We start from the raw sequence: 25,816 nt of genomic DNA on the forward strand, positions 1-25,816 counted from the left end.
GCCCTTGACCGAATAGCGCTGCAGCTCCGAAACCGACGAGAAAAGAGAAATACGAATTGAAACTGTCGGCAGCGCCCTGTGTTCGCAGGCGGTCACCCGCCCAAGCACTGACAACGCCCAGCGTCGCGCAGTAGCGGTGATCGGACGAGAAACAGTGTGTTCAGCGTGCTGTGACCTGTGAAGTGTTTTAGCGCGTCCCGACAAGTCGCTTTCGGGTCCCCTATCTGCTCCCACACGATTTCTTAGTCACCACACTTCCCCGCCGAAATAGGCGTTGCCTTTTTTAAATAGAAAAATCGTATTGGCCCGTGGGGGGATCGAACCCACGACCTTCGCGTTATTAGCACGACGCTCTAACCAACTGAGCTAACGGGCCTCGGTGCGCACTGTCTTCCAGCACTTAGAGGGAGTAGCTCTGCGTATTTACAGGTAACATTTCTATGGTAGCAGTCCAACAGTGGACCAGCGTCTCTCCTCCCTTTATTCCGCTGCTCGTAGTAATTTCATTGCGTGCCCGTTTCTCTCGACTGTTTTCAGCTCACGTTTATGAACCAGTAGCTATAACGCGAGGAGGACGTGAAAACAGCATTTCGCTCTGTCCAAACTTGTCGTGATTTGTTCCGAAAAAATTACATTCCGGTACCGGGAATCGAACCCGGGCCTCCTGGGTGAAAGCCAGGTATCCTAGCCACTAGACCACACCGGACGCGCACACTTTTTTCGGGGTTTACACCCCTTCCACTGGCTTTCCGTGTCGCACTTTCCCTGTTTGCGACCATCTTTTCGCGCTCCCATGCCGAGGCGCGCATGGCAAAAGTCACAGTCCGTTGCTTTTGGCCTCGTTGTTACAGGGGTAGGAGGAAAAGCAAACCTGTGAGTAGTAATATTTATTTACTTATTTCGCAAGTAAAGACCTGCAGCCTGTCGTTATACAGGTATAGCAGGCCATACACTGTGTGACTTTACATGTTATATCATACGAAATTCAGTTTTAGTACTAGTACATTTTTTCTTGAAAATTTCACAAAAGAACTGCAATTAGTAATAACGGGAAGTAAGCATTTTCACGCTGAGTTGTTGAAACCTTGTGGATAACAAACTACAAGCTGTTTTGCTCCTTCTCAACCCCAGAGCCGTCAATTCAGCTGTGAACGAAAGTAAATTAAATGCCCTGGGTGAGGATCGAACTCACGACCTTAAGATTATGAGACTTACGCGCTGCCTACTGCGCTACCGAGGCACGTGATTGCCAAACCTTCTGGAATCTCGGCAAGTAGCAAATACTAGTGGTAGAGAGTCTGCACTTGCTGGCTCATTTTTTCTGTTACTACACGTGCATTCCCAGCGCTGCAGGCAACTTGCGATGCTAGGCCGACGCCAGTATGTACAATAGCACGCAGGAGTCCAAACGAGAAGACGTGCGCGCTGCGTGTTTGGCTGTTTCCACACGGAATCCCGCGGTCCATTCTCGTGGCCCACGCACTTCGAGTGCGAAAGACTCGCAGCTCCACTATCGGGGAAAAACAAAATGATGCATCGGCCGGGAATCGAACCCGGGCCGCCCGCGTGGCAGGCGAGCATTCTACCACTGAACCACCGATGCCCAGCTAGTTCGCAGCTTCCTTGTGCTTTCCGCGGCAGACGTCTGAAGGGAAAGTGGGACTGCCGTCCAGCGCCGTGGCATCCTCTCGAGAGAATGCTACAAACGCTGAATCCTGCGCTGCACTGCTTAAAAATGACGCCCGAACGCGATCGTCTTAGTAGTGTTGCGGCGCACGCACGCGACGACTCTTGCCAAAGGACGCGAAATGTGCGTAGAGACGCTGTTTGGATGCGCTCGCCTACCCCGTAATGCGCCTACTGCTGCGACCACCTTCGGCCGCCGCCGACAGGCGGGAAGCAGACACAGCGGGGCGTGCGCAGAAGAAAACCGTGCGGTGGTGGTGTAATGGTCAGCATAGTTGCCTTCCAAGCAGTTGATCCGGGTTCGATTCCCGGCCACCGCAGCCTCCGTTTTACTTCTGCGTATGAGTACTTTTGCCACGCGTCCTTAAATTAATGTTTCTTTCCCCCTCTTACTCGCTGCAGGCCACCCTATATTGTGTGCGTCGATTCCGCTTGAGTCTCGACTTGTCTCGACTTTGCTCGGCTGACGCGAGAGCTGACGCTCTCCAATCGGCCTATATCAGAAGGACAAGCACGCGAAACGACTGAGAGAGGTATGGCGAGGCGGGCACAACATTACTTATGCCTCAAGTAAAGACCTGGTGCCTGTTATCGTGCATTGTGTGATTTTACATGTTCTGTCAGACAAATTCAGTTTTATTACTAGTACATTTCTTTTTTTCTTTGTTGAAAATTTTACAACACGCTCCTTCTTTTCACTGTGGCCGCACGGCGCGACTTGGCATACCGAGAGGCAAAACGTGGCGCCAGTGCCCTTGACCGAATAGCGCTGCAGCTCCGAAACCGACGAGAAAAGAGAAATACGAATTGAAACTGTCGGCAGCGCCCTGTGTTCGCAGGCGGTCACCCGCCCAAGCACTGACAACGCCCAGCGTCGCGCAGTAGCGGTGATCGGACGAGAAACAGTGTGTTCAGCGTGCTGTGACCTGTGAAGTGTTTTAGCGCGTCCCGACAAGTCGCTTTCGGGTCCCCTATCTGCTCCCACACGATTTCTTAGTCACCACACTTCCCCGCCGAAATAGGCGTTGCCTTTTTTAAATAGAAAAATCGTATTGGCCCGTGGGGGGATCGAACCCACGACCTTCGCGTTATTAGCACGACGCTCTAACCAACTGAGCTAACGGGCCTCGGTGCACACTGTCTTCCAGCACTTAGAGGGAGTAGCTCTGCGTATTTACAGGTAACATTTCTATGGTAGCAGTCCAACAGTGGACCAGCGTCTCTCCTCCCTTTATTCCGCTGCTCGTAGTAATTTCATTGCGTGCCCGTTTCTCTCGACTGTTTTCAGCTCACGTTTATGAACCAGTAGCTATAACGCGAGGAGGACGTGAAAACAGCATTTCGCTCTGTCCAAACTTGTCGTGATTTGTTCCGAAAAAATTACATTCCGGTACCGGGAATCGAACCCGGGCCTCCTGGGTGAAAGCCAGGTATCCTAGCCACTAGACCACACCGGACGCGCACACTTTTTTCGGGGTGTACACCCCTTCCACTGGCTTTCCGTGTCGCACTTTCCCTGTTTGCGACCATCTTTTCGCGCTCCCATGCCGAGGCGCGCATGGCAAAAGTCACAGTCCGTTGCTTTTGGCCTCGTTGTTACAGGGGTAGGAGGAAAAGCAAACCTGTGAGTAGTAATATTTATTTACTTATTTCGCAAGTAAAGACCTGCAGCCTGTCGTTATACAGGTATAGCAGGCCATACACTGTGTGACTTTACATGTTATATCATACGAAATTCAGTTTTAGTACTAGTACATTTTTTCTTGAAAATTTCACAAAAGAACTGCAATTAGTAATAACGGGAAGTAAGCATTTTCACGCTGAGTTGTTGAAACCTTGTGGATAACAAACTACAAGCTGTTTTGCTCCTTCTCAACCCCAGAGCCGTCAATTCAGCTGTGAACGAAAGTAAATTAAATGCCCCGGGTGAGGATCGAACTCACGACCTTAAGATTATGAGACTTACGCGCTGCCTACTGCGCTACCGAGGCACGTGATTGCCAAACCTTCTGGAATCTCGGCAAGTAGCAAATACTAGTGGTAGAGAGTCTGCACTTGCTGGCTCATTTTTTCTGTTACTACACGTGCATTCCCAGCGCTGCAGGCAACTTGCGATGCTAGGCCGACGCCAGTATGTACAATAGCACGCAGGAGTCCAAACGAGAAGACGTGCGCGCTGCGTGTTTGGCTGTTTCCACACGGAATCCCGCGGTCCATTCTCGTGGCCCACGCACTTCGAGTGCGAAAGACTCGCAGCTCCACTATCGGGGAAAAACAAAATGATGCATCGGCCGGGAATCGAACCCGGGCCGCCCGCGTGGCAGGCGAGCATTCTACCACTGAACCACCGATGCCCAGCTAGTTCGCAGCTTCCTTGTGCTTTCCGCGGCAGACGTCTGAAGGGAAAGTGGGACTGCCGTCCAGCGCCGTGGCATCCTCTCGAGAGAATGCTACAAACGCTGAATCCTGCGCTGCACTGCTTAAAAATGACGCCCGAACGCGATCGTCTTAGTAGTGTTGCGGCGCACGCACGCGACGACTCTTGCCAAAGGACGCGAAATGTGCGTAGAGACGCTGTCTGGATGCGCTCGCCTACCCCGTAATGCGCCTACTGCTGCGACCACCTTCGGCCGCCGCCGACAGGCGGGAAGCAGACACAGCGGGGCGTGCGCAGAAGAAAACCGTGCGGTGGTGGTGTAATGGTCAGCATAGTTGCCTTCCAAGCAGTTGATCCGGGTTCGATTCCCGGCCACCGCAGCCTCCGTTTTACTTCTGCGTATGAGTACTTTTGCCACGCGTCCTTAAATTAATGTTTCTTTCCCCCTCTTACTCGCTGCAGGCCACCCTATATTGTGTGCGTCGATTCCGCTTGAGTCTCGACTTGTCTCGACTTTGCTCGGCTGACGCGAGAGCTGACGCTCTCCAATCGGCCTATATCAGAAGGACAAGCACGCGAAACGACTGAGAGAGGTATGGCGAGGCGGGCACAACATTACTTATGCCTCAAGTAAAGACCTGCTGCCTGTTATCGTGCATTGTGTGATTTTACATGTTCTGTCAGACAAATTCAGTTTTATTACTAGTACATTTCTTTTTTTCTTTGTTGAAAATTTTACAACACGCTCCTTCTTTTCACTGTGGCCGCACGGCGCGACTTGGCATACCGAGAGGCAAAACGTGGCGCCAGTGCCCTTGACCGAATAGCGCTGCAGCTCCGAAACCGACGAGAAAAGAGAAATACGAATTGAAACTGTCGGCAGCGCCCTGTGTTCGCAGGCGGTCACCCGCCCAAGCACTGACAACGCCCAGCGTCGCGCAGTAGCGGTGATCGGACGAGAAACAGTGTGTTCAGCGTGCTGTGACCTGTGAAGTGTTTTAGCGCGTCCCGACAAGTCGCTTTCGGGTCCCCTATCTGCTCCCACACGATTTCTTAGTCACCACACTTCCCCGCCGAAATAGGCGTTGCCTTTTTTAAATAGAAAAATCGTATTGGCCCGTGGGGGGATCGAACCCACGACCTTCGCGTTATTAGCACGACGCTCTAACCAACTGAGCTAACGGGCCTCGGTGCGCACTGTCTTCCAGCACTTAGAGGGAGTAGCTCTGCGTATTTACAGGTAACATTTCTATGGTAGCAGTCCAACAGTGGACCAGCGTCTCTCCTCCCTTTATTCCGCTGCTCGTAGTAATTTCATTGCGTGCCCGTTTCTCTCGACTGTTTTCAGCTCACGTTTATGAACCAGTAGCTATAACGCGAGGAGGACGTGAAAACAGCATTTCGCTCTGTCCAAACTTGTCGTGATTTGTTCCGAAAAAATTACATTCCGGTACCGGGAATCGAACCCGGGCCTCCTGGGTGAAAGCCAGGTATCCTAGCCACTAGACCACACCGGACGCGCACACTTTTTTCGGGGTTTACACCCCTTCCACTGGCTTTCCGTGTCGCACTTTCCCTGTTTGCGACCATCTTTTCGCGCTCCCATGCCGAGGCGCGCATGGCAAAAGTCACAGTCCGTTGCTTTTGGCCTCGTTGTTACAGGGGTAGGAGGAAAAGCAAACCTGTGAGTAGTAATATTTATTTACTTATTTCGCAAGTAAAGACCTGCAGCCTGTCGTTATACAGGTATAGCAGGCCATACACTGTGTGACTTTACATGTTATATCATACGAAATTCAGTTTTAGTACTAGTACATTTTTTCTTGAAAATTTCACAAAAGAACTGCAATTAGTAATAACGGGAAGTAAGCATTTTCACGCTGAGTTGTTGAAACCTTGTGGATAACAAACTACAAGCTGTTTTGCTCCTTCTCAACCCCAGAGCCGTCAATTCAGCTGTGAACGAAAGTAAATTAAATGCCCCAGGAGAGGATCGAACTCACGACCTTAAGATTATGAGACTTACGCGCTGCCTACTGCGCTACCGAGGCACGTGATTGCCAAACCTTCTGGAATCTCGGCAAGTAGTCAATACTAGTGGTAGAGAGTCTGCACTTGCTGGCTCATTTTTTCTGTTACTACACGTGCATTCCCAGCGCTGCAGGCAACTTGCGATGCTAGGCCGACGCCAGTATGTACAATAGCACGCAGGAGTCCAAACGAGAAGACGTGCGCGCTGCGTGTTTGGCTGTTTCCACACGGAATCCCGCGGTCCATTCTCGTGGCCCACGCACTTCGAGTGCGAAAGACTCGCAGCTCCACTATCGGGGAAAAACAAAATGATGCATCGGCCGGGAATCGAACCCGGGCCGCCCGCGTGGCAGGCGAGCATTCTACCACTGAACCACCGATGCCCAGCTAGTTCGCAGCTTCCTTGTGCTTTCCGCGGCAGACGTCTGAAGGGAAAGTGGGACTGCCGTCCAGCGCCGTGGCATCCTCTCGAGAGAATGCTACAAACGCTGAATCCTGCGCTGCACTGCTTAAAAATGACGCCCGAACGCGATCGTCTTAGTAGTGTTGCGGCGCACGCACGCGACGACTCTTGCCAAAGGACGCGAAATGTGCGTAGAGACGCTGTCTGGATGCGCTCGCCTACCCCGTAATGCGCCTACTGCTGCGACCACCTTCGGCCGCCGCCGACAGGCGGGAAGCAGACACAGCGGGGCGTGCGCAGAAGAAAACCGTGCGGTGGTGGTGTAATGGTCAGCATAGTTGCCTTCCAAGCAGTTGATCCGGGTTCGATTCCCGGCCACCGCAGCCTCCGTTTTACTTCTGCGTATGAGTACTTTTGCCACGCGTCCTTAAATTAATGTTTCTTTCCCCCTCTTACTCGCTGCAGGCCACCCTATATTGTGTGCGTCGATTCCGCTTGAGTCTCGACTTGTCTCGACTTTGCTCGGCTGACGCGAGAGCTGACGCTCTCCAATCGGCCTATATCAGAAGGACAAGCACGCGAAACGACTGAGAGAGGTATGGCGAGGCGGGCACAACATTACTTATGCCTCAAGTAAAGACCTGCTGCCTGTTATCGTGCATTGTGTGATTTTACATGTTCTGTCAGACAAATTCAGTTTTATTACTAGTACATTTCTTTTTTTCTTTGTTGAAAATTTTACAACACGCTCCTTCTTTTCACTGTGGCCGCACGGCGCGACTTGGCATACCGAGAGGCAAAACGTGGCGCCAGTGCCCTTGACCGAATAGCGCTGCAGCTCCGAAACCGACGAGAAAAGAGAAATACGAATTGAAACTGTCGGCAGCGCCCTGTGTTCGCAGGCGGTCACCCGCCCAAGCACTGACAACGCCCAGCGTCGCGCAGTAGCGGTGATCGGACGAGAAACAGTGTGTTCAGCGTGCTGTGACCTGTGAAGTGTTTTAGCGCGTCCCGACAAGTCGCTTTCGGGTCCCCTATCTGCTCCCACACGATTTCTTAGTCACCACACTTCCCCGCCGAAATAGGCGTTGCCTTTTTGAAATAGAAAAATCGTATTGGCCCGTGGGGGGATCGAACCCACGACCTTCGCGTTATTAGCACGACGCTCTAACCAACTGAGCTAACGGGCCTCGGTGCACACTGTCTTCCAGCACTTAGAGGGAGTAGCTCTGCGTATTTACAGGTAACATTTCTATGGTAGCAGTCCAACAGTGGACCAGCGTCTCTCCTCCCTTTATTCCGCTGCTCGTAGTAATTTCATTGCGTGCCCGTTTCTCTCGACTGTTTTCAGCTCACGTTTATGAACCAGTAGCTATAACGCGAGGAGGACGTGAAAACAGCATTTCGCTCTGTCCAAACTTGTCGTGATTTGTTCCGAAAAAATTACATTCCGGTACCGGGAATCGAACCCGGGCCTCCTGGGTGAAAGCCAGGTATCCTAGCCACTAGACCACACCGGACGCGCACACTTTTTTCGGGGTTTACACCCCCTCCACTGGCTTTCCGTGTCGCACTTTCCCTGTTTGCGACCATCTTTTCGCGCTCCCATGCCGAGGCGCGCATGGCAAAAGTCACAGTCCGTTGCTTTTGGCCTCGTTGTTACAGGGGTAGGAGGAAAAGCAAACCTGTGAGTAGTAATATTTATTTACTTATTTCGCAAGTAAAGACCTGCAGCCTGTCGTTATACAGGTATAGCAGGCCATACACTGTGTGACTTTACATGTTATATCATACGAAATTCAGTTTTAGTACTAGTACATTTTTTCTTGAAAATTTCACAAAAGAACTGCAAGTAGTAATAACGGGAAGTAAGCATTTTCACGCTGAGTTGTTGAAACCTTGTGGATAACAAACTACAAGCTGTTTTGCTCCTTCTCAACCCCAGAGCCGTCAATTCAGCTGTGAACGAAAGTAAATTAAATGCCCCGGGTGAGGATCGAACTCACGACCTTAAGATTATGAGACTTACGCGCTGCCTACTGCGCTACCGAGGCACGTGATTGCCAAACCTTCTGGAATCTCGGCAAGTAGCAAATACTAGTGGTAGAGAGTCTGCACTTGCTGGCTCATTTTTTCTGTTACTACACGTGCATTCCCAGCGCTGCAGGCAACTTGCGATGCTAGGCCGACGCCAGTATGTACAATAGCACGCAGGAGTCCAAACGAGAAGACGTGCGCGCTGCGTGTTTGGCTGTTTCCACACGGAATCCCGCGGTCCATTCTCGTGGCCCACGCACTTCGAGTGCGAAAGACTCGCAGCTCCACTATCGGGGAAAAACAAAATGATGCATCGGCCGGGAATCGAACCCGGGCCGCCCGCGTGGCAGGCGAGCATTCTACCACTGAACCACCGATGCCCAGCTAGTTCGCAGCTTCCTTGTGCTTTCCGCGGCAGACGTCTGAAGGGAAAGTGGGACTGCCGTCCAGCGCCGTGGCATCCTCTCGAGAGAATGCTACAAACGCTGAATCCTGCGCTGCACTGCTTAAAAATGACGCCCGAACGCGATCGTCTTAGTAGTGTTGCGGCGCACGCACGCGACGACTCTTGCCAAAGGACGCGAAATGTGCGTAGAGACGCTGTCTGGATGCGCTCGCCTACCCCGTAATGCGCCTACTGCTGCGACCACCTTCGGCCGCCGCCGACAGGCGGGAAGCAGACACAGCGGGGCGTGCGCAGAAGAAAACCGTGCGGTGGTGGTGTAATGGTCAGCATAGTTGCCTTCCAAGCAGTTGATCCGGGTTCGATTCCCGGCCACCGCAGCCTCCGTTTTACTTCTGCGTATGAGTACTTTTGCCACGCGTCCTTAAATTAATGTTTCTTTCCCCCTCTTACTCGCTGCAGGCCACCCTATATTGTGTGCGTCGATTCCGCTTGAGTCTCGACTTGTCTCGACTTTGCTCGGCTGACGCGAGAGCTGACGCTCTCCAATCGGCCTATATCAGAAGGACAAGCACGCGAAACGACTGAGAGAGGTATGGCGAGGCGGGCACAACATTACTTATGCCTCAAGTAAAGACCTGCTGCCTGTTATCGTGCATTGTGTGATTTTACATGTTCTGTCAGACAAATTCAGTTTTATTACTAGTACATTTCTTTTTTTCTTTGTTGAAAATTTTACAACACGCTCCTTCTTTTCACTGTGGCCGCACGGCGCGACTTGGCATACCGAGAGGCAAAACGTGGCGCCAGTGCCCTTGACCGAATAGCGCTGCAGCTCCGAAACCGACGAGAAAAGAGAAATACGAATTGAAACTGTCGGCAGCGCCCTGTGTTCGCAGGCGGTCACCCGCCCAAGCACTGACAACGCCCAGCGTCGCGCAGTAGCGGTGATCGGACGAGAAACAGTGTGTTCAGCGTGCTGTGACCTGTGAAGTGTTTTAGCGCGTCCCGACAAGTCGCTTTCGGGTCCCCTATCTGCTCCCACACGATTTCTTAGTCACCACACTTCCCCGCCGAAATAGGCGTTGCCTTTTTGAAATAGAAAAATCGTATTGGCCCGTGGGGGGATCGAACCCACGACCTTCGCGTTATTAGCACGACGCTCTAACCAACTGAGCTAACGGGCCTCGGTGCACACTGTCTTCCAGCACTTAGAGGGAGTAGCTCTGCGTATTTACAGGTAACATTTCTATGGTAGCAGTCCAACAGTGGACCAGCGTCTCTCCTCCCTTTATTCCGCTGCTCGTAGTAATTTCATTGCGTGCCCGTTTCTCTCGACTGTTTTCAGCTCACGTTTATGAACCAGTAGCTATAACGCGAGGAGGACGTGAAAACAGCATTTCGCTCTGTCCAAACTTGTCGTGATTTGTTCCGAAAAAATTACATTCCGGTACCGGGAATCGAACCCGGGCCTCCTGGGTGAAAGCCAGGTATCCTAGCCACTAGACCACACCGGACGCGCACACTTTTTTCGGGGTTTACACCCCCTCCACTGGCTTTCCGTGTCGCACTTTCCCTGTTTGCGACCATCTTTTCGCGCTCCCATGCCGAGGCGCGCATGGCAAAAGTCACAGTCCGTTGCTTTTGGCCTCGTTGTTACAGGGGTAGGAGGAAAAGCAAACCTGTGAGTAGTAATATTTATTTACTTATTTCGCAAGTAAAGACCTGCAGCCTGTCGTTATACAGGTATAGCAGGCCATACACTGTGTGACTTTACATGTTATATCATACGAAATTCAGTTTTAGTACTAGTACATTTTTTCTTGAAAATTTCACAAAAGAACTGCAAGTAGTAATAACGGGAAGTAAGCATTTTCACGCTGAGTTGTTGAAACCTTGTGGATAACAAACTACAAGCTGTTTTGCTCCTTCTCAACCCCAGAGCCGTCAATTCAGCTGTGAACGAAAGTAAATTAAATGCCCCGGGTGAGGATCGAACTCACGACCTTAAGATTATGAGACTTACGCGCTGCCTACTGCGCTACCGAGGCACGTGATTGCCAAACCTTCTGGAATCTCGGCAAGTAGCAAATACTAGTGGTAGAGAGTCTGCACTTGCTGGCTCATTTTTTCTGTTACTACACGTGCATTCCCAGCGCTGCAGGCAACTTGCGATGCTAGGCCGACGCCAGTATGTACAATAGCACGCAGGAGTCCAAACGAGAAGACGTGCGCGCTGCGTGTTTGGCTGTTTCCACACGGAATCCCGCGGTCCATTCTCGTGGCCCACGCACTTCGAGTGCGAAAGACTCGCAGCTCCACTATCGGGGAAAAACAAAATGATGCATCGGCCGGGAATCGAACCCGGGCCGCCCGCGTGGCAGGCGAGCATTCTACCACTGAACCACCGATGCCCAGCTAGTTCGCAGCATCCTTGTGCTTTCCGCGGCAGACGTCTGAAGGGAAAGTGGGACTGCCGTCCAGCGCCGTGGCATCCTCTCGAGAGAATGCTACAAACGCTGAATCCTGCGCTGCACTGCTTAAAAATGACGCCCGAACGCGATCGTCTTAGTAGTGTTGCGGCGCACGCACGCGACGACTCTTGCCAAAGGACGCGAAATGTGCGTAGAGACGCTGTCTGGATGCGCTCGCCTACCCCGTAATGCGCCTACTGCTGCGACCACCTTCGGCCGCCGCCGACAGGCGGGAAGCAGACACAGCGGGGCGTGCGCAGAAGAAAACCGTGCGGTGGTGGTGTAATGGTCAGCATAGTTGCCTTCCAAGCAGTTGATCCGGGTTCGATTCCCGGCCACCGCAGCCTCCGTTTTACTTCTGCGTATGAGTACTTTTGCCACGCGTCCTTAAATTAATGTTTCTTTCCCCCTCTTACTCGCTGCAGGCCACCCTATATTGTGTGCGTCGATTCCGCTTGAGTCTCGACTTGTCTCGACTTTGCTCGGCTGACGCGAGAGCTGACGCTCTCCAATCGGCCTATATCAGAAGGACAAGCACGCGAAACGACTGAGAGAGGTATGGCGAGGCGGGCACAACATTACTTATGCCTCAAGTAAAGACCTGCTGCCTGTTATCGTGCATTGTGTGATTTTACATGTTCTGTCAGACAAATTCAGTTTTATTACTAGTACATTTCTTTTTTTCTTTGTTGAAAATTTTACAACACGCTCCTTCTTTTCACTGTGGCCGCACGGCGCGACTTGGCATACCGAGAGGCAAAACGTGGCGCCAGTGCCCTTGACCGAATAGCGCTGCAGCTCCGAAACCGACGAGAAAAGAGAAATACGAATTGAAACTGTCGGCAGCGCCCTGTGTTCGCAGGCGGTCACCCGCCCAAGCACTGACAACGCCCAGCGTCGCGCAGTAGCGGTGATCGGACGAGAAACAGTGTGTTCAGCGTGCTGTGACCTGTGAAGTGTTTTAGCGCGTCCCGACAAGTCGCTTTCGGGTCCCCTATCTGCTCCCACACGATTTCTTAGTCACCACACTTCCCCGCCGAAATAGGCGTTGCCTTTTTGAAATAGAAAAATCGTATTGGCCCGTGGGGGGATCGAACCCACGATCTTCGCGTTATTAGCACGACGCTCTAACCAACTGAGCTAACGGGCCTCGGTGCACACTGTCTTCCAGCACTTAGAGGGAGTAGCTCTGCGTATTTACAGGTAACATTTCTATGGTAGCAGTCCAACAGTGGACCAGCGTCTCTCCTCCCTTTATTCCGCTGCTCGTAGTAATTTCATTGCGTGCCCGTTTCTCTCGACTGTTTTCAGCTCACGTTTATGAACCAGTAGCTATAACGCGAGGAGGACGTGAAAACAGCATTTCGCTCTGTCCAAACTTGTCGTGATTTGTTCCGAAAAAATTACATTCCGGTACCGGGAATCGAACCCGGGCCTCCTGGGTGAAAGCCAGGTATCCTAGCCACTAGACCACACCGGACGCGCACACTTTTTTCGGGGTTTACACCCCCTCCACTGGCTTTCCGTGTCGCACTTTCCCTGTTTGCGACCATCTTTTCGCGCTCCCATGCCGAGGCGCGCATGGCAAAAGTCACAGTCCGTTGCTTTTGGCCTCGTTGTTACAGGGGTAGGAGGAAAAGCAAACCTGTGAGTAGTAATATTTATTTACTTATTTCGCAAGTAAAGACCTGCAGCCTGTCGTTATACAGGTATAGCAGGCCATACACTGTGTGACTTTACATGTTATATCATACGAAATTCAGTTTTAGTACTAGTACATTTTTTCTTGAAAATTTCACAAAAGAACTGCAAGTAGTAATAACGGGAAGTAAGCATTTTCACGCTGAGTTGTTGAAACCTTGTGGATAACAAACTACAAGCTGTTTTGCTCCTTCTCAACCCCAGAGCCGTCAATTCAGCTGTGAACGAAAGTAAATTAAATGCCCCGGGTGAGGATCGAACTCACGACCTTAAGATTATGAGACTTACGCGCTGCCTACTGCGCTACCGAGGCACGTGATTGCCAAACCTTCTGGAATCTCGGCAAGTAGCAAATACTAGTGGTAGAGAGTCTGCACTTGCTGGCTCATTTTTTCTGTTACTACACGTGCATTCCCAGCGCTGCAGGCAACTTGCGATGCTAGGCCGACGCCAGTATGTACAATAGCACGCAGGAGTCCAAACGAGAAGACGTGCGCGCTGCGTGTTTGGCTGTTTCCACACGGAATCCCGCGGTCCATTCTCGTGGCCCACGCACTTCGAGTGCGAAAGACTCGCAGCTCCACTATCGGGGAAAAACAAAATGATGCATCGGCCGGGAATCGAACCCGGGCCGCCCGCGTGGCAGGCGAGCATTCTACCACTGAACCACCGATGCCCAGCTAGTTCGCAGCTTCCTTGTGCTTTCCGCGGCAGACGTCTGAAGGGAAAGTGGGACTGCCGTCCAGCGCCGTGGCATCCTCTCGAGAGAATGCTACAAACGCTGAATCCTGCGCTGCACTGCTTAAAAATGACGCCCGAACGCGATCGTCTTAGTAGTGTTGCGGCGCACGCACGCGACGACTCTTGCCAAAGGACGCGAAATGTGCGTAGAGACGCTGTCTGGATGCGCTCGCCTACCCCGTAATGCGCCTACTGCTGCGACCACCTTCGGCCGCCGCCGACAGGCGGGAAGCAGACACAGCGGGGCGTGCGCAGAAGAAAACCGTGCGGTGGTGGTGTAATGGTCAGCATAGTTGCCTTCCAAGCAGTTGATCCGGGTTCGATTCCCGGCCACCGCAGCCTCCGTTTTACTTCTGCGTATGAGTACTTTTGCCACGCGTCCTTAAATTAATGTTTCTTTCCCCCTCTTACTCGCTGCAGGCCACCCTATATTGTGTGCGTCGATTCCGCTTGAGTCTCGACTTGTCTCGACTTTGCTCGGCTGACGCGAGAGCTGACGCTCTCCAATCGGCCTATATCAGAAGGACAAGCACGCGAAACGACTGAGAGAGGTATGGCGAGGCGGGCACAACATTACTTATGCCTCAAGTAAAGACCTGCTGCCTGTTATCGTGCATTGTGTGATTTTACATGTTCTGTCAGACAAATTCAGTTTTATTACTAGTACATTTCTTTTTTTCTTTGTTGAAAATTTTACAACACGCTCCTTCTTTTCACTGTGGCCGCACGGCGCGACTTGGCATACCGAGAGGCAAAACGTGGCGCCAGTGCCCTTGACCGAATAGCGCTGCAGCTCCGAAACCGACGAGAAAAGAGAAATACGAATTGAAACTGTCGGCAGCGCCCTGTGTTCGCAGGCGGTCACCCGCCCAAGCACTGACAACGCCCAGCGTCGCGCAGTAGCGGTGATCGGACGAGAAACAGTGTGTTCAGCGTGCTGTGACCTGTGAAGTGTTTTAGCGCGTCCCGACAAGTCGCTTTCGGGTCCCCTATCTGCTCCCACACGATTTCTTAGTCACCACACTTCCCCGCCGAAATAGGCGTTGCCTTTTTGAAATAGAAAAATCGTATTGGCCCGTGGGGGGATCGAACCCACGACCTTCGCGTTATTAGCACGACGCTCTAACCAACTGAGCTAACGGGCCTCGGTGCACACTGTCTTCCAGCACTTAGAGGGAGTAGCTCTGCGTATTTACAGGTAACATTTCTATGGTAGCAGTCCAGCGTCTCTCCTCCCTTTATTCCGCTGCTCGTAGTAATTTCATTGCGTGCCCGTTTCTCTCGACTGTTTTCAGCTCACGTTTATGAACCAGTAGCTATAACGCGAGGAGGACGTGAAAACAGCATTTCGCTCTGTCCAAACTTGTCGTGATTTGTTCCGAAAAAATTACATTCCGGTACCGGGAATCGAACCCGGGCCTCCTGGGTGAAAGCCAGGTATCCTAGCCACTAGACCACACCGGACGCGCACACTTTTTTCGGGGTTTACACCCCCTCCACTGGCTTTCCGTGTCGCACTTTCCCTGTTTGCGACCATCTTTTCGCGCTCCCATGCCGAGGCGCGCATGGCAAAAGTCACAGTCCGTTGCTTTTGGCCTCGTTGTTACAGGGGTAGGAGGAAAAGCAAACCTGTGAGTAGTAATATTTATTTACTTATTTCGCAAGTAAAGACCTGCAGCCTGTCGTTATACAGGTATAGCAGGCCATACACTGTGTGACTTTACATGTTATATCATACGAAATTCAGTTTTAGTACTAGTACATTTTTTCTTGAAAATTTCACAAAAGAACTGCAAGTAGTAATAACGGGAAGTAAGCATTTTCACGCTGAGTTGTTGAAACCTTGTGGATAACAAACTACAAGCTGTTTTGCTCCTTCTCAACCCCAGAGCCGTCAATTCAGCTGTGAACGAAAGTAAATTAAATGCCCCGGGTGAGGATCGAACTCACGACCTTAAGATTATGAGACTTACGCGCTGCCTACTGCGCTACCGAGGCACGTGATTGCCAAACCTTCTGGAATCTCGGCAAGTAGCAAATACTAGTGGTAGAGAGTCTGCACTTGCTGGCTCATTTTTTCTGTTACTACACGTGCATTCCCAGCGCTGCAGGCAACTTGCGATGCTAGGCCGACGCCAGTATGTACAATAGCACGCAGGAGTCCAAACGAGAAGACGTGCGCGCTGCGTGTTTGGCTGTTTCCACACGGAATCCCGCGGTCCATTCTCGTGGCCCACGCACTTCGAGTGCGAAAGACTCGCAGCTCCACTATCGGGGAAAAACAAAATGATGCATCGGCCGGGAATCGAACCCGGGCCGCCCGCGTGGCAGGCGAGCATTCTACCACTGAACCACCGATGCCCAGCTAGTTCGCAGCTTCCTTGTGCTTTCCGCGGCAGACGTCTGAAGGGAAAGTGGGACTGCCGTCCAGCGCCGTGGCATCCTCTCGAGAGAATGCTACAAACGCTGAATCCTGCGCTGCACTGCTTAAAAATGACGCCCGAACGCGATCGTCTTAGTAGTGTTGCGGCACACGCACGCGACGACTCTTGCCAAAGGACGCGAAATGTGCGTAGAGACGCTGTCTGGATGCGCTCGCCTACCCCGTAATGCGCCTACTGCTGCGACCACCTTCGGCCGCCGCCGACAGGCGGGAAGCAGACACAGCGGGGCGTGCGCAGAAGAAAACCGTGCGGTGGTGGTGTAATGGTCAGCATAGTTGCCTTCCAAGCAGTTGATCCGGGTTCGATTCCCGGCCACCGCAGCCTCCGTTTTACTTCTGCGTATGAGTACTTTTGCCACGCGTCCTTAAATTAATGTTTCTTTCCCCCTCTTACTCGCTGCAGGCCACCCTATATTGTGTGCGTCGATTCCGCTTGAGTCTCGACTTGTCTCGACTTTGCTCGGCTGACGCGAGAGCTGACGCTCTCCAATCGGCCTATATCAGAAGGACAAGCACGCGAAACGACTGAGAGAGGTATGGCGAGGCGGGCACAACATTACTTATGCCTCAAGTAAAGACCTGCTGCCTGTTATCGTGCATTGTGTGATTTTACATGTTCTGTCAGACAAATTCAGTTTTATTACTAGTACATTTCTTTTTTTCTTTGTTGAAAATTTTACAACACGCTCCTTCTTTTCACTGTGGCCGCACGGCGCGACTTGGCATACCGAGAGGCAAAACGTGGCGCCAGTGCCCTTGACCGAATAGCGCTGCAGCTCCGAAACCGACGAGAAAAGAGAAATACGAATTGAAACTGTCGGCAGCGCCCTGTGTTCGCAGGCGGTCACCCGCCCAAGCACTGACAACGCCCAGCGTCGCGCAGTAGCGGTGATCGGACGAGAAACAGTGTGTTCAGCGTGCTGTGACCTGTGAAGTGTTTTAGCGCGTCCCGACAAGTCGCTTTCGGGTCCCCTATCTGCTCCCACACGATTTCTTAGTCACCACACTTCCCCGCCGAAATAGGCGTTGCCTTTTTGAAATAGAAAAATCGTATTGGCCCGTGGGGGGATCGAACCCACGACCTTCGCGTTATTAGCACGACGCTCTAACCAACTGAGCTAACGGGCCTCGGTGCACACTGTCTTCCAGCACTTAGAGGGAGTAGCTCTGCGTATTTACAGGTAACATTTCTATGGTAGCAGTCCAGCGTCTCTCCTCCCTTTATTCCGCTGCTCGTAGTAATTTCATTGCGTGCCCGTTTCTCTCGACTGTTTTCAGCTCACGTTTATGAACCAGTAGCTATAACGCGAGGAGGACGTGAAAACAGCATTTCGCTCTGTCCAAACTTGTCGTGATTTGTTCCGAAAAAATTACATTCCGGTACCGGGAATCGAACCCGGGCCTCCTGGGTGAAAGCCAGGTATCCTAGCCACTAGACCACACCGGACGCGCACACTTTTTTCGGGGTTTACACCCCCTCCACTGGCTTTCCGTGTCGCACTTTCCCTGTTTGCGACCATCTTTTCGCGCTCCCATGCCGAGGCGCGCATGGCAAAAGTCACAGTCCGTTGCTTTTGGCCTCGTTGTTACAGGGGTAGGAGGAAAAGCAAACCTGTGAGTAGTAATATTTATTTACTTATTTCGCAAGTAAAGACCTGCAGCCTGTCGTTATACAGGTATAGCAGGCCATACACTGTGTGACTTTACATGTTATATCATACGAAATTCAGTTTTAGTACTAGTACATTTTTTCTTGAAAATTTCACAAAAGAACTGCAAGTAGTAATAACGGGAAGTAAGCATTTTCACGCTGAGTTGTTGAAACCTTGTGGATAACAAACTACAAGCTGTTTTGCTCCTTCTCAACCCCAGAGCCGTCAATTCAGCTGTGAACGAAAGTAAATTAAATGCCCCGGGTGAGGATCGAACTCACGACCTTAAGATTATGAGACTTACGCGCTGCCTACTGCGCTACCGAGGCACGTGATTGCCAAACCTTCTGGAATCTCGGCAAGTAGCAAATACTAGTGGTAGAGAGTCTGCACTTGCTGGCTCATTTTTTCTGTTACTACACGTGCATTCCCAGCGCTGCAGGCAACTTGCGATGCTAGGCCGACGCCAGTATGTACAATAGCACGCAGGAGTCCAAACGAGAAGACGTGCGCGCTGCGTGTTTGGCTGTTTCCACACGGAATCCCGCGGTCCATTCTCGTGGCCCACGCACTTCGAGTGCGAAAGACTCGCAGCTCCACTATCGGGGAAAAACAAAATGATGCATCGGCCGGGAATCGAACCCGGGCCGCCCGCGTGGCAGGCGAGCATTCTACCACTGAACCACCGATGCCCAGCTAGTTCGCAGCTTCCTTGTGCTTTCCGCGGCAGACGTCTGAAGGGAAAGTGGGACTGCCGTCCAGCGCCGTGGCATCCTCTCGAGAGAATGCTACAAACGCTGAATCCTGCGCTGCACTGCTTAAAAATGACGCCCGAACGCGATCGTCTTAGTAGTGTTGCGGCACACGCACGCGACGACTCTTGCCAAAGGACGCGAAATGTGCGTAGAGACGCTGTCTGGATGCGCTCGCCTACCCCGTAATGCGCCTACTGCTGCGACCACCTTCGGCCGCCGCCGACAGGCGGGAAGCAGACACAGCGGGGCGTGCGCAGAAGAAAACCGTGCGGTGGTGGTGTAATGGTCAGCATAGTTGCCTTCCAAGCAGTTGATCCGGGTTCGATTCCCGGCCACCGCAGCCTCCGTTTTACTTCTGCGTATGAGTACTTTTGCCACGCGTCCTTAAATTAATGTTTCTTTCCCCCTCTTACTCGCTGCAGGCCACCCTATATTGTGTGCGTCGATTCCGCTTGAGTCTCGACTTGTCTCGACTTTGCTCGGCTGACGCGAGAGCTGACGCTCTCCAATCGGCCTATATCAGAAGGACAAGCACGCGAAACGACTGAGAGAGGTATGGCGAGGCGGGCACAACATTACTTATGCCTCAAGTAAAGACCTGCTGCCTGTTATCGTGCATTGTGTGATTTTACATGTTCTGTCAGACAAATTCAGTTTTATTACTAGTACATTTCTTTTTTTCTTTGTTGAAAATTTTACAACACGCTCCTTCTTTTCACTGTGGCCGCACGGCGCGACTTGGCATACCGAGAGGCAAAACGTGGCGCCAGTGCCCTTGACCGAATAGCGCTGCAGCTCCGAAACCGACGAGAAAAGAGAAATACGAATTGAAACTGTCGGCAGCGCCCTGTGTTCGCAGGCGGTCACCCGCCCAAGCACTGACAACGCCCAGCGTCGCGCAGTAGCGGTGATCGGACGAGAAACAGTGTGTTCAGCGTGCTGTGACCTGTGAAGTGTTTTAGCGCGTCCCGACAAGTCGCTTTCGGGTCCCCTATCTGCTCCCACACGATTTCTTAGTCACCACACTTCCCCGCCGAAATAGGCGTTGCCTTTTTGAAATAGAAAAATCGTATTGGCCCGTGGGGGGATCGAACCCACGACCTTCGCGTTATTAGCACGACGCTCTAACCAACTGAGCTAACGGGCCTCGGTGCACACTGTCTTCCAGCACTTAGAGGGAGTAGCTCTGCGTATTTACAGGTAACATTTCTATGGTAGCAGTCCAACAGTGGACCAGCGTCTCTCCTCCCTTTATTCCGCTGCTCGTAGTAATTTCATTGCGTGCCCGTTTCTCTCGACTGTTTTCAGCTCACGTTTATGAACCAGTAGCTATAACGCGAGGAGGACGTGAAAACAGCATTTCGCTCTGTCCAAACTTGTCGTGATTTGTTCCGAAAAAATTACATTCCGGTACCGGGAATCGAACCCGGGCCTCCTGGGTGAAAGCCAGGTATCCTAGCCACTAGACCACACCGGACGCGCACACTTTTTTCGGGGTTTACACCCCCTCCACTGGCTTTCCGTGTCGCACTTTCCCTGTTTGCGACCATCTTTTCGCGCTCCCATGCCGAGGCGCGCATGGCAAAAGTCACAGTCCGTTGCTTTTGGCCTCGTTGTTACAGGGGTAGGAGGAAAAGCAAACCTGTGAGTAGTAATATTTATTTACTTATTTCGCAAGTAAAGACCTGCAGCCTGTCGTTATACAGGTATAGCAGGCCATACACTGTGTGACTTTACATGTTATATCATACGAAATTCAGTTTTAGTACTAGTACATTTTTTCTTGAAAATTTCACAAAAGAACTGCAAGTAGTAATAACGGGAAGTAAGCATTTTCACGCTGAGTTGTTGAAACCTTGTGGATAACAAACTACAAGCTGTTTTGCTCCTTCTCAACCCCAGAGCCGTCAATTCAGCTGTGAACGAAAGTAAATTAAATGCCCCGGGTGAGGATCGAACTCACGACCTTAAGATTATGAGACTTACGCGCTGCCTACTGCGCTACCGAGGCACGTGATTGCCAAACCTTCTGGAATCTCGGCAAGTAGCAAATACTAGTGGTAGAGAGTCTGCACTTGCTGGCTCATTTTTTCTGTTACTACACGTGCATTCCCAGCGCTGCAGGCAACTTGCGATGCTAGGCCGACGCCAGTATGTACAATAGCACGCAGGAGTCCAAACGAGAAGACGTGCGCGCTGCGTGTTTGGCTGTTTCCACACGGAATCCCGCGGTCCATTCTCGTGGCCCACGCACTTCGAGTGCGAAAGACTCGCAGCTCCACTATCGGGGAAAAACAAAATGATGCATCGGCCGGGAATCGAACCCGGGCCGCCCGCGTGGCAGGCGAGCATTCTACCACTGAACCACCGATGCCCAGCTAGTTCGCAGCTTCCTTGTGCTTTCCGCGGCAGACGTCTGAAGGGAAAGTGGGACTGCCGTCCAGCGCCGTGGCATCCTCTCGAGAGAATGCTACAAACGCTGAATCCTGCGCTGCACTGCTTAAAAATGACGCCCGAACGCGATCGTCTTAGTAGTGTTGCGGCACACGCACGCGACGACTCTTGCCAAAGGACGCGAAATGTGCGTAGAGACGCTGTCTGGATGCGCTCGCCTACCCCGTAATGCGCCTACTGCTGCGACCACCTTCGGCCGCCGCCGACAGGCGGGAAGCAGACACAGCGGGGCGTGCGCAGAAGAAAACCGTGCGGTGGTGGTGTAATGGTCAGCATAGTTGCCTTCCAAGCAGTTGATCCGGGTTCGATTCCCGGCCACCGCAGCCTCCGTTTTACTTCTGCGTATGAGTACTTTTGCCACGCGTCCTTAAATTAATGTTTCTTTCCCCCTCTTACTCGCTGCAGGCCACCCTATATTGTGTGCGTCGATTCCGCTTGAGTCTCGACTTGTCTCGGCTGACGCGAGAGCTGACGCTCTCCAATCGGCCTATATCAGAAGGACAAGCACGCGAAACGACTGAGAGAGGTATGGCGAGGCGGGCACAACATTACTTATGCCTCAAGTAAAGACCTGCTGCCTGTTATCGTGCATTGTGTGATTTTACATGTTCTGTCAGACAAATTCAGTTTTATTACTAGTACATTTCTTTTTTTCTTTGTTGAAAATTTTACAACACGCTCCTTCTTTTCACTGTGGCCGCACGGCGCGACTTGGCATACCGAGAGGCAAAACGTGGCGCCAGTGCCCTTGACCGAATAGCGCTGCAGCTCCGAAACCGACGAGAAAAGAGAAATACGAATTGAAACTGTCGGCAGCGCCCTGTGTTCGCAGGCGGTCACCCGCCCAAGCACTGACAACGCCCAGCGTCGCGCAGTAGCGGTGATCGGACGAGAAACAGTGTGTTCAGCGTGCTGTGACCTGTGAAGTGTTTTAGCGCGTCCCGACAAGTCGCTTTCGGGTCCCCTATCTGCTCCCACACGATTTCTTAGTCACCACACTTCCCCGCCGAAATAGGCGTTGCCTTTTTGAAATAGAAAAATCGTATTGGCCCGTGGGGGGATCGAACCCACGACCTTCGCGTTATTAGCACGACGCTCTAACCAACTGAGCTAACGGGCCTCGGTGCACACTGTCTTCCAGCACTTAGAGGGAGTAGCTCTGCGTATTTACAGGTAACATTTCTATGGTAGCAGTCCAACAGTGGACCAGCGTCTCTCCTCCCTTTATTCCGCTGCTCGTAGTAATTTCATTGCGTGCCCGTTTCTCTCGACTGTTTTCAGCTCACGTTTATGAACCAGTAGCTATAACGCGAGGAGGACGTGAAAACAGCATTTCGCTCTGTCCAAACTTGTCGTGATTTGTTCCGAAAAAATTACATTCCGGTACCGGGAATCGAACCCGGGCCTCCTGGGTGAAAGCCAGGTATCCTAGCCACTAGACCACACCGGACGCGCACACTTTTTTCGGGGTTTACACCCCCTCCACTGGCTTTCCGTGTCGCACTTTCCCTGTTTGCGACCATCTTTTCGCGCTCCCATGCCGAGGCGCGCATGGCAAAAGTCACAGTCCGTTGCTTTTGGCCTCGTTGTTACAGGGGTAGGAGGAAAAGCAAACCTGTGAGTAGTAATATTTATTTACTTATTTCGCAAGTAAAGACCTGCAGCCTGTCGTTATACAGGTATAGCAGGCCATACACTGTGTGACTTTACATGTTATATCATACGAAATTCAGTTTTAGTACTAGTACATTTTTTCTTGAAAATTTCACAAAAGAACTGCAAGTAGTAATAACGGGAAGTAAGCATTTTCACGCTGAGTTGTTGAAACCTTGTGGATAACAAACTACAAGCTGTTTTGCTCCTTCTCAACCCCAGAGCCGTCAATTCAGCTGTGAACGAAAGTAAATTAAATGCCCCGGGTGAGGATCGAACTCACGACCTTAAGATTATGAGACTTACGCGCTGCCTACTGCGCTACCGAGGCACGTGATTGCCAAACCTTCTGGAATCTCGGCAAGTAGCAAATACTAGTGGTAGAGAGTCTGCACTTGCTGGCTCATTTTTTCTGTTACTACACGTGCATTCCCAGCGCTGCAGGCAACTTGCGATGCTAGGCCGACGCCAGTATGTACAATAGCACGCAGGAGTCCAAACGAGAAGACGTGCGCGCTGCGTGTTTGGCTGTTTCCACACGGAATCCCGCGGTCCATTCTCGTGGCCCACGCACTTCGAGTGCGAAAGACTCGCAGCTCCACTATCGGGGAAAAACAAAATGATGCATCGGCCGGGAATCGAACCCGGGCCGCCCGCGTGGCAGGCGAGCATTCTACCACTGAACCACCGATGCCCAGCTAGTTCGCAGCTTCCTTGTGCTTTCCGCGGCAGACGTCTGAAGGGAAAGTGGGACTGCCGTCCAGCGCCGTGGCATCCTCTCGAGAGAATGCTACAAACGCTGAATCCTGCGCTGCACTGCTTAAAAATGACGCCCGAACGCGATCGTCTTAGTAGTGTTGCGGCACACGCACGCGACGACTCTTGCCAAAGGACGCGAAATGTGCGTAGAGACGCTGTCTGGATGCGCTCGCCTACCCCGTAATGCGCCTACTGCTGCGACCACCTTCGGCCGCCGCCGACAGGCGGGAAGCAGACACAGCGGGGCGTGCGCAGAAGAAAACCGTGCGGTGGTGGTGTAATGGTCAGCATAGTTGCCTTCCAAGCAGTTGATCCGGGTTCGATTCCCGGCCACCGCAGCCTCCGTTTTACTTCTGCGTATGAGTACTTTTGCCACGCGTCCTTAAATTAATGTTTCTTTCCCCCTCTTACTCGCTGCAGGCCACCCTATATTGTGTGCGTCGATTCCGCTTGAGTCTCGACTTGTCTCGACTTTGCTCGGCTGACGCGAGAGCTGACGCTCTCCAATCGGCCTATATCAGAAGGACAAGCACGCGAAACGACTGAGAGAGGTATGGCGAGGCGGGCACAACATTACTTATGCCTCAAGTAAAGACCTGCTGCCTGTTATCGTGCATTGTGTGATTTTACATGTTCTGTCAGACAAATTCAGTTTTATTACTAGTACATTTCTTTTTTTCTTTGTTGAAAATTTTACAACACGCTCCTTCTTTTCACTGTGGCCGCACGGCGCGACTTGGCATACCGAGAGGCAAAACGTGGCGCCAGTGCCCTTGACCGAATAGCGCTGCAGCTCCGAAACCGACGAGAAAAGAGAAATACGAATTGAAACTGTCGGCAGCGCCCTGTGTTCGCAGGCGGTCACCCGCCCAAGCACTGACAACGCCCAGCGTCGCGCAGTAGCGGTGATCGGACGAGAAACAGTGTGTTCAGCGTGCTGTGACCTGTGAAGTGTTTTAGCGCGTCCCGACAAGTCGCTTTCGGGTCCCCTATCTGCTCCCACACGATTTCTTAGTCACCACACTTCCCCGCCGAAATAGGCGTTGCCTTTTTGAAATAGAAAAATCGTATTGGCCCGTGGGGGGATCGAACCCACGACCTTCGCGTTATTAGCACGACGCTCTAACCAACTGAGCTAACGGGCCTCGGTGCACACTGTCTTCCAGCACTTAGAGGGAGTAGCTCTGCGTATTTACAGGTAACATTTCTATGGTAGCAGTCCAACAGTGGACCAGCGTCTCTCCTCCCTTTATTCCGCTGCTCGTAGTAATTTCATTGCGTGCCCGTTTCTCTCGACTGTTTTCAGCTCACGTTTATGAACCAGTAGCTATAACGCGAGGAGGACGTGAAAACAGCATTTCGCTCTGTCCAAACTTGTCGTGATTTGTTCCGAAAAAATTACATTCCGGTACCGGGAATCGAACCCGGGCCTCCTGGGTGAAAGCCAGGTATCCTAGCCACTAGACCACACCGGACGCGCACACTTTTTTCGGGGTTTACACCCCCTCCACTGGCTTTCCGTGTCGCACTTTCCCTGTTTGCGACCATCTTTTCGCGCTCCCATGCCGAGGCGCGCATGGCAAAAGTCACAGTCCGTTGCTTTTGGCCTCGTTGTTACAGGGGTAGGAGGAAAAGCAAACCTGTGAGTAGTAATATTTATTTACTTATTTCGCAAGTAAAGACCTGCAGCCTGTCGTTATACAGGTATAGCAGGCCATACACTGTGTGACTTTACATGTTATATCATACGAAATTCAGTTTTAGTACTAGTACATTTTTTCTTGAAAATTTCACAAAAGAACTGCAAGTAGTAATAACGGGAAGTAAGCATTTTCACGCTGAGTTGTTGAAACCTTGTGGATAACAAACTACAAGCTGTTTTGCTCCTTCTCAACCCCAGAGCCGTCAATTCAGCTGTGAACGAAAGTAAATTAAATGCCCCGGGTGAGGATCGAACTCACGACCTTAAGATTATGAGACTTACGCGCTGCCTACTGCGCTACCGAGGCACGTGATTGCCAAACTTTCTGGAATCTCGGCAAGTAGCAAATACTAGTGGTAGAGAGTCTGCACTTGCTGGCTCATTTTTTCTGTTACTACACGTGCATTCCCAGCGCTGCAGGCAACTTGCGATGCTAGGCCGACGCCAGTATGTACAATAGCACGCAGGAGTCCAAACGAGAAGACGTGCGCGCTGCGTGTTTGGCTGTTTCCACACGGAATCCCGCGGTCCATTCTCGTGGCCCA

At 51.8% G+C, this 25,816-nt stretch overlaps 53 non-coding genes across 53 annotated transcripts; 10 read left to right on the plus strand and 43 right to left on the minus strand.

Moving 5' to 3' along the window:
• Positions 1-302: 302 nt before the first annotated feature.
• On the minus strand, positions 303-376 carry Trnai-aau (transfer RNA isoleucine (anticodon AAU)). The gene has a single exon. It is a non-coding gene; the product is annotated as a tRNA-Ile (tRNA).
• A 258-nt stretch (positions 377-634) lies between these two features.
• Positions 635-706, minus strand: Trnae-uuc (transfer RNA glutamic acid (anticodon UUC)). The gene has a single exon. It is a non-coding gene; the product is annotated as a tRNA-Glu (tRNA).
• Positions 707-1,167: 461 nt separating this feature from the next.
• Trnam-cau (transfer RNA methionine (anticodon CAU)) lies at positions 1,168-1,240 on the minus strand. The gene has a single exon. It is a non-coding gene; the product is annotated as a tRNA-Met (tRNA).
• Positions 1,241-1,532: 292 nt separating this feature from the next.
• Positions 1,533-1,603, minus strand: Trnag-gcc (transfer RNA glycine (anticodon GCC)). The gene has a single exon. It is a non-coding gene; the product is annotated as a tRNA-Gly (tRNA).
• A 331-nt stretch (positions 1,604-1,934) lies between these two features.
• Positions 1,935-2,006, plus strand: Trnag-ucc (transfer RNA glycine (anticodon UCC)). Its single transcript has one exon. It is a non-coding gene; the product is annotated as a tRNA-Gly (tRNA).
• A 733-nt stretch (positions 2,007-2,739) lies between these two features.
• Positions 2,740-2,813, minus strand: Trnai-aau (transfer RNA isoleucine (anticodon AAU)). Its single transcript has one exon. It is a non-coding gene; the product is annotated as a tRNA-Ile (tRNA).
• Positions 2,814-3,071: 258 nt separating this feature from the next.
• Trnae-uuc (transfer RNA glutamic acid (anticodon UUC)) lies at positions 3,072-3,143 on the minus strand. Its single transcript has one exon. It is a non-coding gene; the product is annotated as a tRNA-Glu (tRNA).
• A 461-nt stretch (positions 3,144-3,604) lies between these two features.
• On the minus strand, positions 3,605-3,677 carry Trnam-cau (transfer RNA methionine (anticodon CAU)). Its single transcript has one exon. It is a non-coding gene; the product is annotated as a tRNA-Met (tRNA).
• A 292-nt stretch (positions 3,678-3,969) lies between these two features.
• Trnag-gcc (transfer RNA glycine (anticodon GCC)) lies at positions 3,970-4,040 on the minus strand. Its single transcript has one exon. It is a non-coding gene; the product is annotated as a tRNA-Gly (tRNA).
• A 331-nt stretch (positions 4,041-4,371) lies between these two features.
• On the plus strand, positions 4,372-4,443 carry Trnag-ucc (transfer RNA glycine (anticodon UCC)). Its single transcript has one exon. It is a non-coding gene; the product is annotated as a tRNA-Gly (tRNA).
• Positions 4,444-5,176: 733 nt separating this feature from the next.
• On the minus strand, positions 5,177-5,250 carry Trnai-aau (transfer RNA isoleucine (anticodon AAU)). Its single transcript has one exon. It is a non-coding gene; the product is annotated as a tRNA-Ile (tRNA).
• Positions 5,251-5,508: 258 nt separating this feature from the next.
• Trnae-uuc (transfer RNA glutamic acid (anticodon UUC)) lies at positions 5,509-5,580 on the minus strand. Its single transcript has one exon. It is a non-coding gene; the product is annotated as a tRNA-Glu (tRNA).
• A 461-nt stretch (positions 5,581-6,041) lies between these two features.
• On the minus strand, positions 6,042-6,114 carry Trnam-cau (transfer RNA methionine (anticodon CAU)). The gene has a single exon. It is a non-coding gene; the product is annotated as a tRNA-Met (tRNA).
• Positions 6,115-6,406: 292 nt separating this feature from the next.
• Positions 6,407-6,477, minus strand: Trnag-gcc (transfer RNA glycine (anticodon GCC)). The gene has a single exon. It is a non-coding gene; the product is annotated as a tRNA-Gly (tRNA).
• Positions 6,478-6,808: 331 nt separating this feature from the next.
• On the plus strand, positions 6,809-6,880 carry Trnag-ucc (transfer RNA glycine (anticodon UCC)). Its single transcript has one exon. It is a non-coding gene; the product is annotated as a tRNA-Gly (tRNA).
• A 733-nt stretch (positions 6,881-7,613) lies between these two features.
• On the minus strand, positions 7,614-7,687 carry Trnai-aau (transfer RNA isoleucine (anticodon AAU)). The gene has a single exon. It is a non-coding gene; the product is annotated as a tRNA-Ile (tRNA).
• A 258-nt stretch (positions 7,688-7,945) lies between these two features.
• On the minus strand, positions 7,946-8,017 carry Trnae-uuc (transfer RNA glutamic acid (anticodon UUC)). The gene has a single exon. It is a non-coding gene; the product is annotated as a tRNA-Glu (tRNA).
• A 461-nt stretch (positions 8,018-8,478) lies between these two features.
• Trnam-cau (transfer RNA methionine (anticodon CAU)) lies at positions 8,479-8,551 on the minus strand. The gene has a single exon. It is a non-coding gene; the product is annotated as a tRNA-Met (tRNA).
• Positions 8,552-8,843: 292 nt separating this feature from the next.
• Trnag-gcc (transfer RNA glycine (anticodon GCC)) lies at positions 8,844-8,914 on the minus strand. Its single transcript has one exon. It is a non-coding gene; the product is annotated as a tRNA-Gly (tRNA).
• A 331-nt stretch (positions 8,915-9,245) lies between these two features.
• On the plus strand, positions 9,246-9,317 carry Trnag-ucc (transfer RNA glycine (anticodon UCC)). Its single transcript has one exon. It is a non-coding gene; the product is annotated as a tRNA-Gly (tRNA).
• A 733-nt stretch (positions 9,318-10,050) lies between these two features.
• Positions 10,051-10,124, minus strand: Trnai-aau (transfer RNA isoleucine (anticodon AAU)). Its single transcript has one exon. It is a non-coding gene; the product is annotated as a tRNA-Ile (tRNA).
• Positions 10,125-10,382: 258 nt separating this feature from the next.
• Trnae-uuc (transfer RNA glutamic acid (anticodon UUC)) lies at positions 10,383-10,454 on the minus strand. Its single transcript has one exon. It is a non-coding gene; the product is annotated as a tRNA-Glu (tRNA).
• A 461-nt stretch (positions 10,455-10,915) lies between these two features.
• Trnam-cau (transfer RNA methionine (anticodon CAU)) lies at positions 10,916-10,988 on the minus strand. Its single transcript has one exon. It is a non-coding gene; the product is annotated as a tRNA-Met (tRNA).
• Positions 10,989-11,280: 292 nt separating this feature from the next.
• Positions 11,281-11,351, minus strand: Trnag-gcc (transfer RNA glycine (anticodon GCC)). Its single transcript has one exon. It is a non-coding gene; the product is annotated as a tRNA-Gly (tRNA).
• Positions 11,352-11,682: 331 nt separating this feature from the next.
• Positions 11,683-11,754, plus strand: Trnag-ucc (transfer RNA glycine (anticodon UCC)). Its single transcript has one exon. It is a non-coding gene; the product is annotated as a tRNA-Gly (tRNA).
• A 733-nt stretch (positions 11,755-12,487) lies between these two features.
• Positions 12,488-12,561, minus strand: Trnai-aau (transfer RNA isoleucine (anticodon AAU)). Its single transcript has one exon. It is a non-coding gene; the product is annotated as a tRNA-Ile (tRNA).
• Positions 12,562-12,819: 258 nt separating this feature from the next.
• On the minus strand, positions 12,820-12,891 carry Trnae-uuc (transfer RNA glutamic acid (anticodon UUC)). The gene has a single exon. It is a non-coding gene; the product is annotated as a tRNA-Glu (tRNA).
• A 461-nt stretch (positions 12,892-13,352) lies between these two features.
• Positions 13,353-13,425, minus strand: Trnam-cau (transfer RNA methionine (anticodon CAU)). The gene has a single exon. It is a non-coding gene; the product is annotated as a tRNA-Met (tRNA).
• A 292-nt stretch (positions 13,426-13,717) lies between these two features.
• Positions 13,718-13,788, minus strand: Trnag-gcc (transfer RNA glycine (anticodon GCC)). Its single transcript has one exon. It is a non-coding gene; the product is annotated as a tRNA-Gly (tRNA).
• A 331-nt stretch (positions 13,789-14,119) lies between these two features.
• On the plus strand, positions 14,120-14,191 carry Trnag-ucc (transfer RNA glycine (anticodon UCC)). The gene has a single exon. It is a non-coding gene; the product is annotated as a tRNA-Gly (tRNA).
• A 733-nt stretch (positions 14,192-14,924) lies between these two features.
• On the minus strand, positions 14,925-14,998 carry Trnai-aau (transfer RNA isoleucine (anticodon AAU)). The gene has a single exon. It is a non-coding gene; the product is annotated as a tRNA-Ile (tRNA).
• A 247-nt stretch (positions 14,999-15,245) lies between these two features.
• Positions 15,246-15,317, minus strand: Trnae-uuc (transfer RNA glutamic acid (anticodon UUC)). The gene has a single exon. It is a non-coding gene; the product is annotated as a tRNA-Glu (tRNA).
• A 461-nt stretch (positions 15,318-15,778) lies between these two features.
• On the minus strand, positions 15,779-15,851 carry Trnam-cau (transfer RNA methionine (anticodon CAU)). Its single transcript has one exon. It is a non-coding gene; the product is annotated as a tRNA-Met (tRNA).
• Positions 15,852-16,143: 292 nt separating this feature from the next.
• Positions 16,144-16,214, minus strand: Trnag-gcc (transfer RNA glycine (anticodon GCC)). Its single transcript has one exon. It is a non-coding gene; the product is annotated as a tRNA-Gly (tRNA).
• Positions 16,215-16,545: 331 nt separating this feature from the next.
• Positions 16,546-16,617, plus strand: Trnag-ucc (transfer RNA glycine (anticodon UCC)). The gene has a single exon. It is a non-coding gene; the product is annotated as a tRNA-Gly (tRNA).
• Positions 16,618-17,350: 733 nt separating this feature from the next.
• Trnai-aau (transfer RNA isoleucine (anticodon AAU)) lies at positions 17,351-17,424 on the minus strand. Its single transcript has one exon. It is a non-coding gene; the product is annotated as a tRNA-Ile (tRNA).
• Positions 17,425-17,671: 247 nt separating this feature from the next.
• On the minus strand, positions 17,672-17,743 carry Trnae-uuc (transfer RNA glutamic acid (anticodon UUC)). Its single transcript has one exon. It is a non-coding gene; the product is annotated as a tRNA-Glu (tRNA).
• A 461-nt stretch (positions 17,744-18,204) lies between these two features.
• On the minus strand, positions 18,205-18,277 carry Trnam-cau (transfer RNA methionine (anticodon CAU)). The gene has a single exon. It is a non-coding gene; the product is annotated as a tRNA-Met (tRNA).
• Positions 18,278-18,569: 292 nt separating this feature from the next.
• Trnag-gcc (transfer RNA glycine (anticodon GCC)) lies at positions 18,570-18,640 on the minus strand. The gene has a single exon. It is a non-coding gene; the product is annotated as a tRNA-Gly (tRNA).
• A 331-nt stretch (positions 18,641-18,971) lies between these two features.
• On the plus strand, positions 18,972-19,043 carry Trnag-ucc (transfer RNA glycine (anticodon UCC)). The gene has a single exon. It is a non-coding gene; the product is annotated as a tRNA-Gly (tRNA).
• Positions 19,044-19,776: 733 nt separating this feature from the next.
• Trnai-aau (transfer RNA isoleucine (anticodon AAU)) lies at positions 19,777-19,850 on the minus strand. The gene has a single exon. It is a non-coding gene; the product is annotated as a tRNA-Ile (tRNA).
• Positions 19,851-20,108: 258 nt separating this feature from the next.
• Trnae-uuc (transfer RNA glutamic acid (anticodon UUC)) lies at positions 20,109-20,180 on the minus strand. The gene has a single exon. It is a non-coding gene; the product is annotated as a tRNA-Glu (tRNA).
• A 461-nt stretch (positions 20,181-20,641) lies between these two features.
• Trnam-cau (transfer RNA methionine (anticodon CAU)) lies at positions 20,642-20,714 on the minus strand. The gene has a single exon. It is a non-coding gene; the product is annotated as a tRNA-Met (tRNA).
• Positions 20,715-21,006: 292 nt separating this feature from the next.
• Trnag-gcc (transfer RNA glycine (anticodon GCC)) lies at positions 21,007-21,077 on the minus strand. The gene has a single exon. It is a non-coding gene; the product is annotated as a tRNA-Gly (tRNA).
• Positions 21,078-21,408: 331 nt separating this feature from the next.
• Positions 21,409-21,480, plus strand: Trnag-ucc (transfer RNA glycine (anticodon UCC)). Its single transcript has one exon. It is a non-coding gene; the product is annotated as a tRNA-Gly (tRNA).
• A 723-nt stretch (positions 21,481-22,203) lies between these two features.
• Trnai-aau (transfer RNA isoleucine (anticodon AAU)) lies at positions 22,204-22,277 on the minus strand. Its single transcript has one exon. It is a non-coding gene; the product is annotated as a tRNA-Ile (tRNA).
• Positions 22,278-22,535: 258 nt separating this feature from the next.
• Positions 22,536-22,607, minus strand: Trnae-uuc (transfer RNA glutamic acid (anticodon UUC)). Its single transcript has one exon. It is a non-coding gene; the product is annotated as a tRNA-Glu (tRNA).
• A 461-nt stretch (positions 22,608-23,068) lies between these two features.
• Trnam-cau (transfer RNA methionine (anticodon CAU)) lies at positions 23,069-23,141 on the minus strand. Its single transcript has one exon. It is a non-coding gene; the product is annotated as a tRNA-Met (tRNA).
• A 292-nt stretch (positions 23,142-23,433) lies between these two features.
• On the minus strand, positions 23,434-23,504 carry Trnag-gcc (transfer RNA glycine (anticodon GCC)). Its single transcript has one exon. It is a non-coding gene; the product is annotated as a tRNA-Gly (tRNA).
• Positions 23,505-23,835: 331 nt separating this feature from the next.
• Positions 23,836-23,907, plus strand: Trnag-ucc (transfer RNA glycine (anticodon UCC)). Its single transcript has one exon. It is a non-coding gene; the product is annotated as a tRNA-Gly (tRNA).
• Positions 23,908-24,640: 733 nt separating this feature from the next.
• On the minus strand, positions 24,641-24,714 carry Trnai-aau (transfer RNA isoleucine (anticodon AAU)). The gene has a single exon. It is a non-coding gene; the product is annotated as a tRNA-Ile (tRNA).
• A 258-nt stretch (positions 24,715-24,972) lies between these two features.
• Trnae-uuc (transfer RNA glutamic acid (anticodon UUC)) lies at positions 24,973-25,044 on the minus strand. The gene has a single exon. It is a non-coding gene; the product is annotated as a tRNA-Glu (tRNA).
• Positions 25,045-25,505: 461 nt separating this feature from the next.
• On the minus strand, positions 25,506-25,578 carry Trnam-cau (transfer RNA methionine (anticodon CAU)). Its single transcript has one exon. It is a non-coding gene; the product is annotated as a tRNA-Met (tRNA).
• Between the last annotated feature and the right edge of the window lie 238 nt (positions 25,579-25,816).

The sequence above is a fragment of the Schistocerca gregaria genome, unplaced genomic scaffold (genome assembly GCF_023897955.1).
Source record: "Schistocerca gregaria isolate iqSchGreg1 unplaced genomic scaffold, iqSchGreg1.2 ptg000564l, whole genome shotgun sequence".
Classification (NCBI taxonomy): Eukaryota; Metazoa; Arthropoda; class Insecta; order Orthoptera; family Acrididae; genus Schistocerca; species Schistocerca gregaria.